Here is a 6,928-nt window from a genome sequence, read left to right on the forward strand (position 1 = left end):
AAAAAAAAAAAAAATTAATGTTAGTATCAATTTATTTTCAAGTAGACACTCTGCAGTTTATTTATGTATTTTTTGTAGAGACAGAGTCTCACTTTATCGCCCTTGGTAGAGTGCTGTGGCATTACACCGCTCATAGCAACCTCCAACTCCTGGGCTCAGGCGATTCTCTTGCCTTAGCCTCCCGAGTAGCTGGGACTATAGGCACCCACCACCATGCCCGGCTATTTTCTTGTTGCAGTTTGGCCACAGTTATGTTTGAACCCACCACCCTTGGTATATGGGACCGGCACCCTACCTGCTGAGCCATAGGCACCACCTGATCCTGCAGTTTATTATAAAAAAAAATTGTAGTGGGACACAATTACAAGAGGGACTTGAGATAATAAATGCAAACATTGTAACCTAATTCTTTGTATCCTCAATAAAAAAATAAAAAACAGGGCGGCACCTGTGGCTCAAAGGAGTAGGGTGCCAGCCCCATATACCAAAGGTTGCAGGTTCAAATCCAGCCCCAGCCAAAAACTGCAAAGAAAAAGAAAAAGAAAGAAAAAGATTGTAAAGAACATGTGTAGCACTATAGTTACAAAAATTGAACTTTATTAATATAGTCACCTTGTCCTTATCTAAAGTCTCATTTTCTACATTGGCGAAGTTGGGTTAGTTAGTAATGACAGTTTAATCAGCAGACCTTATTCTGATTAAAAGGTTTCTAGGCTCGGGGCCCATACTCAGTGGTTAGGCCGCTGGCCACTGGGACTGCTAAACGACAACAACTGCAACAACAAAAAAATAGCTGGACATTGTGGCTGGCACCTGTATAGTCCCAGCTACTTGGGAGGCTGGGGCAAGAGGATTGAGTAAGCCCAAGAGTTTTAGGTTGCTGTAAGCTGTGACACCATGGCACTCTACTGAAGGTGACATGGTAAAACTCTGTCTCAAAAAAAAAAAAAGTTTCAGGCAGCCCCTGTGTCTCAGTGGGTAGGGTGCCAGCCTTATATACCGAAGGTGGCAGGTTCAAACCCAGCCCTGGCTTAACTGCAACAAAAAATAGTTGGGCTACTGTAGTCCCAGCTACTGGGAAGGCTGAGGCAAAAGAATCACCTAAGCCCAGGAGTTGGAGGTTGCTGTGAGCTGTGGTGCCAAGGCACTCTACTGAGGGATATAGAGTGAGACTCTGTCTCTACAAAAAAGAAAAAAAAAAGTTTCTTAATTCCTTTAAACATTTTAAAAACATTTTAAGAAAAAAGTTTCTTAATTCCTTAAAACATTTTAAAAATAAAAGTAGTGGTGGCAGGACATGTGTGGTGGCTCATGCCTGTAATCCTAGCACTCTGGAGGCCAAGGTGGATGGATTGCCTGAGCTCACAGGTTCAAGACCAGCCTGAGCAAGTCCAAGACCCCATCTCTAAAAATAGCTGGGCATTGTGGCAGGTGCCTATAGGCCTAGGTAGTTACTTGGGAGGCTGAGGCAAGAGAATGACTTGAGCCTAAGAGTAGAGTTTGAAGTTGCTGTGAGCTATGATGTTACATTACTTTACGAGGTGACAAAGTGAGACTCTTGTCTCAAAAAAAAAAAGTAGGGCTGGTAATGATATGAAAGGTATCATGTGCCTTATTTTGGGAATCAAATTGAAAGTTAAGGCCAGCCATGGTGGCTCATACCTGTAATCCTAGCACTCTGGGAGACTGAGGCGGTGGATTGCCCTGAGCTCAGAGGTTCAAGACCAGCCTGACCCAGAGTGAGACCCGAATCTCAACAAAAGAAAGAAAAGCCTGGCGTTGTGGCGGGTGCCTGTAGTCTCAGCTACTTGGAAGGTGGAGGCAAGTGAATGGCTTAAACCCAAGAGTTTTTGTGAGCTATGATGCCACAAAAACCAAACTATCATAGCACTCTACCAAGGACAACAAAGTGAGACTCTGTCTCAATAAAAAAATAATTAACACATTGAAAGTTAAACACTTAGGCTCAGCACCTGTGGCTCAAGTGGCTAAGGCGCCAGCCACATACACCTAAGGTGGTGGGTTCGAATCCAGCCTGGGCCTGCCAAACAACAATGACGGCTGCAACCAAAAAATAACTGGGCGTTGTGACAGGTGCCTGTGGTCCCAGCTACTTGGGAGGCTGAGGCCGGAGACTCGCTTGAGCCCAGGGGTTAGAGGTTGCTGTGAGCTGTGATGCCATAGCACTCTACCCAGGGGGATAGCTTGAGGCTCTGTCTCAAAAAAGAAAGAAAGAAAGAAAGAAAGTTAAACACTTTGTTAAATTAAATTAAAATTAAATTTGGCTAGCACTCTGGGAGGCTGAGGTGGTGGATTACCTGAGCTCAGGAGTTCCAGACCAGCATAAGAGTGAAACCTGCATCTCTGCTAAAAATAGAAAAACTAGCTGGGCATTGTGGAGGGTACTTTTAGTCCCGGCTATCTGGGAGGCTGAGGCAAGAGGATTGGTTCAAGCCCAGGAGTTTGAGGTTGCTGTAAGCTATGACACTAGGGCCCTCTTCCCAGGGTGAATTAGTGAAACTTTGTCTCAAAAAGAAAAATGTTTTGTAAATAAAGGTACATTTAGCTAGAATTTCCTAACGTATGGCTACTTTAGGGACAACTTTTGGGACACCCTATATTAAACAGTTTGAAGAGAAAAGAAAACAGTCATCTCCCCAACTTAACATTGCTATTGTAAGTTTTGGTATATTCTTGATCACATTTTTCAGTAATGAACATTGTATTTTTCATTTAACCTTATGGCATATGCATTTTTCTAGATTGTCATTTGGCTTTCATAGTTATTATTTTTATTATTACACAGTATGCCATCAAATAGATTAGACTCTCTACTAAGCCATCCTTCCTTGTTGACATTTACACTGATTCCCGTTTTTCACTGACAGGAAGCCAATGAACATCTTTAGGCATATGATTTAATCATAAATCATCAGATATGGCATTTTGGGGACAAAATGACTCTGAAGTTTTTATAGTTCTTGGGTTTCTTTCTTTCCTTTTTAAGACAGAGTCTCACTTTGTCACTCTTGGTAGAGTGCCGTAGTGCTACAGCTCATAGCAACCTCCAGCTCTTGGGCTTAGGCGATTCTCTTGCCTCCACCTCCCAAGTAGCTAAGACCACAGGCGCCTGCCACAATGCCCAGCTATTTTTTTGTTGCAGTTTGGCAGGGGCTGGGTTTGAACCCACCACCCTCAGTATATGGGGCTGGCACCCTACTCATTGAGCCACAGGCGCCACCCAGCTCTTCAGTTTCTTGAACCAGCATGGGGAAGGAGAAATAACCTGAGTGGAAATGGTGGGAAATGATAAAGACAGACACAAGGGCCATAAAACACAAGAGAGGAAGGATAGGATGGGTTTGGGAGGTCTAGATGCAGCTAACGACTGCAGCCAGCACCAAACTGTGGAAGAGACTTTATTTATAAAGTCTCGTTAACAAAGTAAATCTTTTTTTTTTTTTTTTTTGAGACAGAGTCTCACTATGCTGCCCTCAGTAGAGTGCTGTGGCATCACAGCTCCCAGCAACCTCCAACTCTTGGGCTTAAAGCCAGTCTCTTGCCTCAGCCTCCCAAGTAGCTGGGACTATAGGCAGCCACCACAATGCCTGGCTATTTTTTGTTGCAGTTGTCATTGTTGGTTAGCAGGCCCTGGCCAGGTTCAAACCCACCAGGCCTGGTGCATGTGGCCGGTTCTGTAACCACTGAGCTACTGGTGCAGAGCCCATCAAGGTAAATCTTAACACCTGGAATAAGGATTAACTTTAAGGAGGAAAAGCTGTGTGCTTGCCAATAAGGAAAGTATGCATGGGCTATGTAGCTTCTGGCAGGTGAAAAGAATGTTTGTGGTTAAAGGAGGAGACCCAGAAGGGGGTGAGGAGGGTGGTTCATTGAATGCTTCCCTAAGCTGTGGGGGCCCTGCCACCTCACAGCCCGTCCCCACACTTGGGATATACTGCCAAATTGCTTTCCAAAAAGGATCAAATTAAATTACAGCATCACCAACTATTTAAAAATAACTCTCTTACAAGAGTACAAGTGAATCTTTCTAAGAGTAGAATATGATTGTCTTAACACAATAACTAAGAAAATGACACGTAGGCTGTGTTAACCAGTTTGATGAAAATATTTCAAATTGTATATGAAAACACCACACTGTACCCCAGAATTGCATTAATGTACAGTTATTATTTACTAAAAAAGAAATAAAAATAACTCAATACACACACACTTGGACAGTTATACATATGATTGTGAAATAATTTCCTTGCCAATTTATTGGCTTGGCACCTGTGGCTCAAGCAGCTAGGGCACCAGCCACATACATCAGAGCTGGTGGGTTCAAATCCAGCCCAGGCCTGCCAAACAAAAATGACAACTACAATAAAAAAAAAAAAAATAGCCCGGTATTGTGTTGGGCGCCTGTAGTCCCAGCTACTTGGGAGGCTGAGGCAAGAGAATTGCTTAAGCCCAAGAGTCTGAGGTTGCTGTGAGCTGTCACACCACGGCACTCCACCAAGGGTGACATAGTGAGATTCTGTCTCAAAAAAAAAAAAAAAAGAAAGAAAGAAAAGAAAATTTTGCCAATTTATTTACAGCTTTTTCTTTTTGGAAACAGAATCTCAAGCTGTCAGCTGGGTAGAGTGCTGTTGCATCATAGCTCACAGCAACTTCCAATTCTTGAGCTCAAGCGATCCTCTTGCCTCAGTTTTTGTTTTTAGTAGAGATGGGGGTCTTGCTTTTTGCTCAGACTGGCCTTTAACTCCTGAGCTCAAGCAGTCCACCCACCTCCGCCTCCCAGAGAGCTAGGATTACAGGCATGAGCCGCTGTGCCTGGCACAGCATTCTTTTTCTTACATATGCATGTTCATTTTTCTTGAAATGAATAATGGAATTATATATAAACAAATACATGTAAATGTATATATATTTAAATGGTACTATGATTTCTTTTCCATGCTTTTTTTCCTAAATAAAAGGTATTTTATTTCAGAGTTTCCATAATTACAATGAATGCTGACTCATTAACTTTCAAAACTGAGAAACCATCTGATTTGGGGTCTTACTTTAGGTTAAAATGTATTATAAAGGTTGCACAGAGTTTATAGAAAGGACAATAATTTGTATTTTTTTAGACAGAGTCTCTTTACGTTGCCCTTGGTAGCGTGCTGTGGCGTCACAGCTCACAGCACCCCAGACTCTTGGGCTCAAGTAATCCTCCCGCCCCAGCCTCCCACGTAGCTGGGACCACAGGACACAGGTATCCACCATCATGCTGGCGCTGGGGTGCGGTGCCCTCACGCCTATAATCCCTGAATTTGCGAGGGGGAGGCAGGAGAATCTCTTGAGCTCAGGAGTTCGAGACCAGCCTGAGTAAGAGTGAGACCCTGCGGGCGCGGTGATTCACACTTGTCATCCCGGCACTTGGAAGCAGGTGGATCGCCTGAGCTCACATGTTCGAGCCCAGCCTAAGCCAGAGCGAGACCCCATCTCTAAAAAATAGCCGGGCGTTAGGCTGGCGCCTGTAGTTAGCTACTCGGGAGGCTGAGGCAGGAGGCTCGCTTGAGCCCAGGAGTCTGAGGTTGCTGTGAGCTGTGACGCTACGGCCCTCTACCGAGGGCGACATAGTGAGATTGTCTCAAAAAAAAAAAAAAAAAAGAAAAAAAAAGAAAAAAGCGCAGCAATGCAGTCCGCTGGGACCCGGGAAGCCCGCGCACCCTGAGTCCCTTCCACGGCCTCCGGGAGGCCTGAGCTTCTGGTTGCCCCGCGTGGGTCCCTTCGCCCTCCTTCTGGAACCCGGGAGAGCCTGCGACCTCAGGCACGAATTCCCAGAGCCCAGCAGCCCGGCCCTCAGCTTCCCGCGTCCACCGATCCGCCTATTTTCCGCTTCAAACGCCCCACGGTCGCTTCACCTTTCAATCAATTCAAATGTCGCACCAGGCGAGCCAATCGCAAACCTCGGCGAGGGGAAGAGGCGGGCGCGTTCGCCGGATGTGGTGGTTAAAGCCCCTCCAATCAGCGGCTCGGTGCGGGAAGTTTGAGTTGTGCGGCGGCGCGCCTCGGAGGCAGTGGTCGTTCACCTCCTTGTTCCTTGACTTTTGATTCCCTTGAGGGTTCCCGCTAGGAGGTGCTTCAGGTAGGTGGGCGCGGGAGGGAGGACGCCGTTATTCCCGCTTTTGTGGAAGGTCTAGCAGGCTGTGAGCGCCGCGGGCTGCGAGCGGGACGCCGTTCAGGGAAAGGCGCCTCCCCCACGGTGCTGCCCGCGTTCCCAGCCTGATAACACAGTTGCCAGAAGAGTAAATATTTCCTGCCATCATCTGTGTAGCGGGCAGCGTTTCAGCACCGCGGCGTAATTGGCCTTTGGGTGAAACGATTCCTCAGTTTGCGGGGATATTTAGCATCCCTGGTTCCAAGGTTAAATTCCAGTAGCTCCTCCCAGGTCCTGTGACAACTGAAATTGCCGGGTTGGAGCCTTCGGCAGGAGAGAGGAACGCATTCTAGACTTTCAGATCAACCCAAAAAAACTCAGATGTGTGTGAAGAGCCGCAGATCCACTACCTTGGAGCTGTGCTGATGTGGGCAGTTAATTTTCCTCACCTGCATAACGGCAGAATAACCTCACCTTTTAGGATTGTTTTGACAATTAAATATGCCTTTAATTTTCTTTCTCTCTTTCTCCTGCTCTCTGAATAGTGTTATTTTGTATTTTAAAATAGCTAGTGTAGGGCGGCGCCTGTGGCTCAAAGGAGTGGGGCGCCGGCCAAAAACTGCAAACAAAAACACACACACACAAAGCTAGTACTATGTATTAATTTTTCCTTAATGTTTAGCAAATGACTACTTGCAGGAAGTGACAAATCAAATAGTAGAGAATTCTTGCTGTAAAATCCATTGCATTGTCATTTTCTTTTCTTTTTTTTTTTTTTAG

At 45.5% G+C, this 6,928-nt stretch overlaps 1 protein-coding gene across 1 annotated transcript in view; it reads left to right on the plus strand.

The window, feature by feature from the left end:
- Positions 1-6,127: 6,127 nt before the first annotated feature.
- The window catches only part of DLGAP5 (DLG associated protein 5), a 53,900-nt gene continuing 53,099 nt past the window's right edge, over positions 6,128-6,928 (plus strand). The window contains exon 1 of the mRNA XM_012806547.2: positions 6,128-6,136. The gene's annotated coding sequence lies outside the window, so the exon portion shown is untranslated. The remainder of the gene's footprint in view (positions 6,137-6,928) is intronic.

The sequence above is a fragment of the Otolemur garnettii genome, unplaced genomic scaffold, assembly GCF_000181295.1.
Source record: "Otolemur garnettii isolate 467f Iridium unplaced genomic scaffold, OtoGar3 scaffold00054, whole genome shotgun sequence".
Lineage (NCBI taxonomy): Eukaryota > Metazoa > Chordata > Mammalia > Primates > Galagidae > Otolemur > Otolemur garnettii.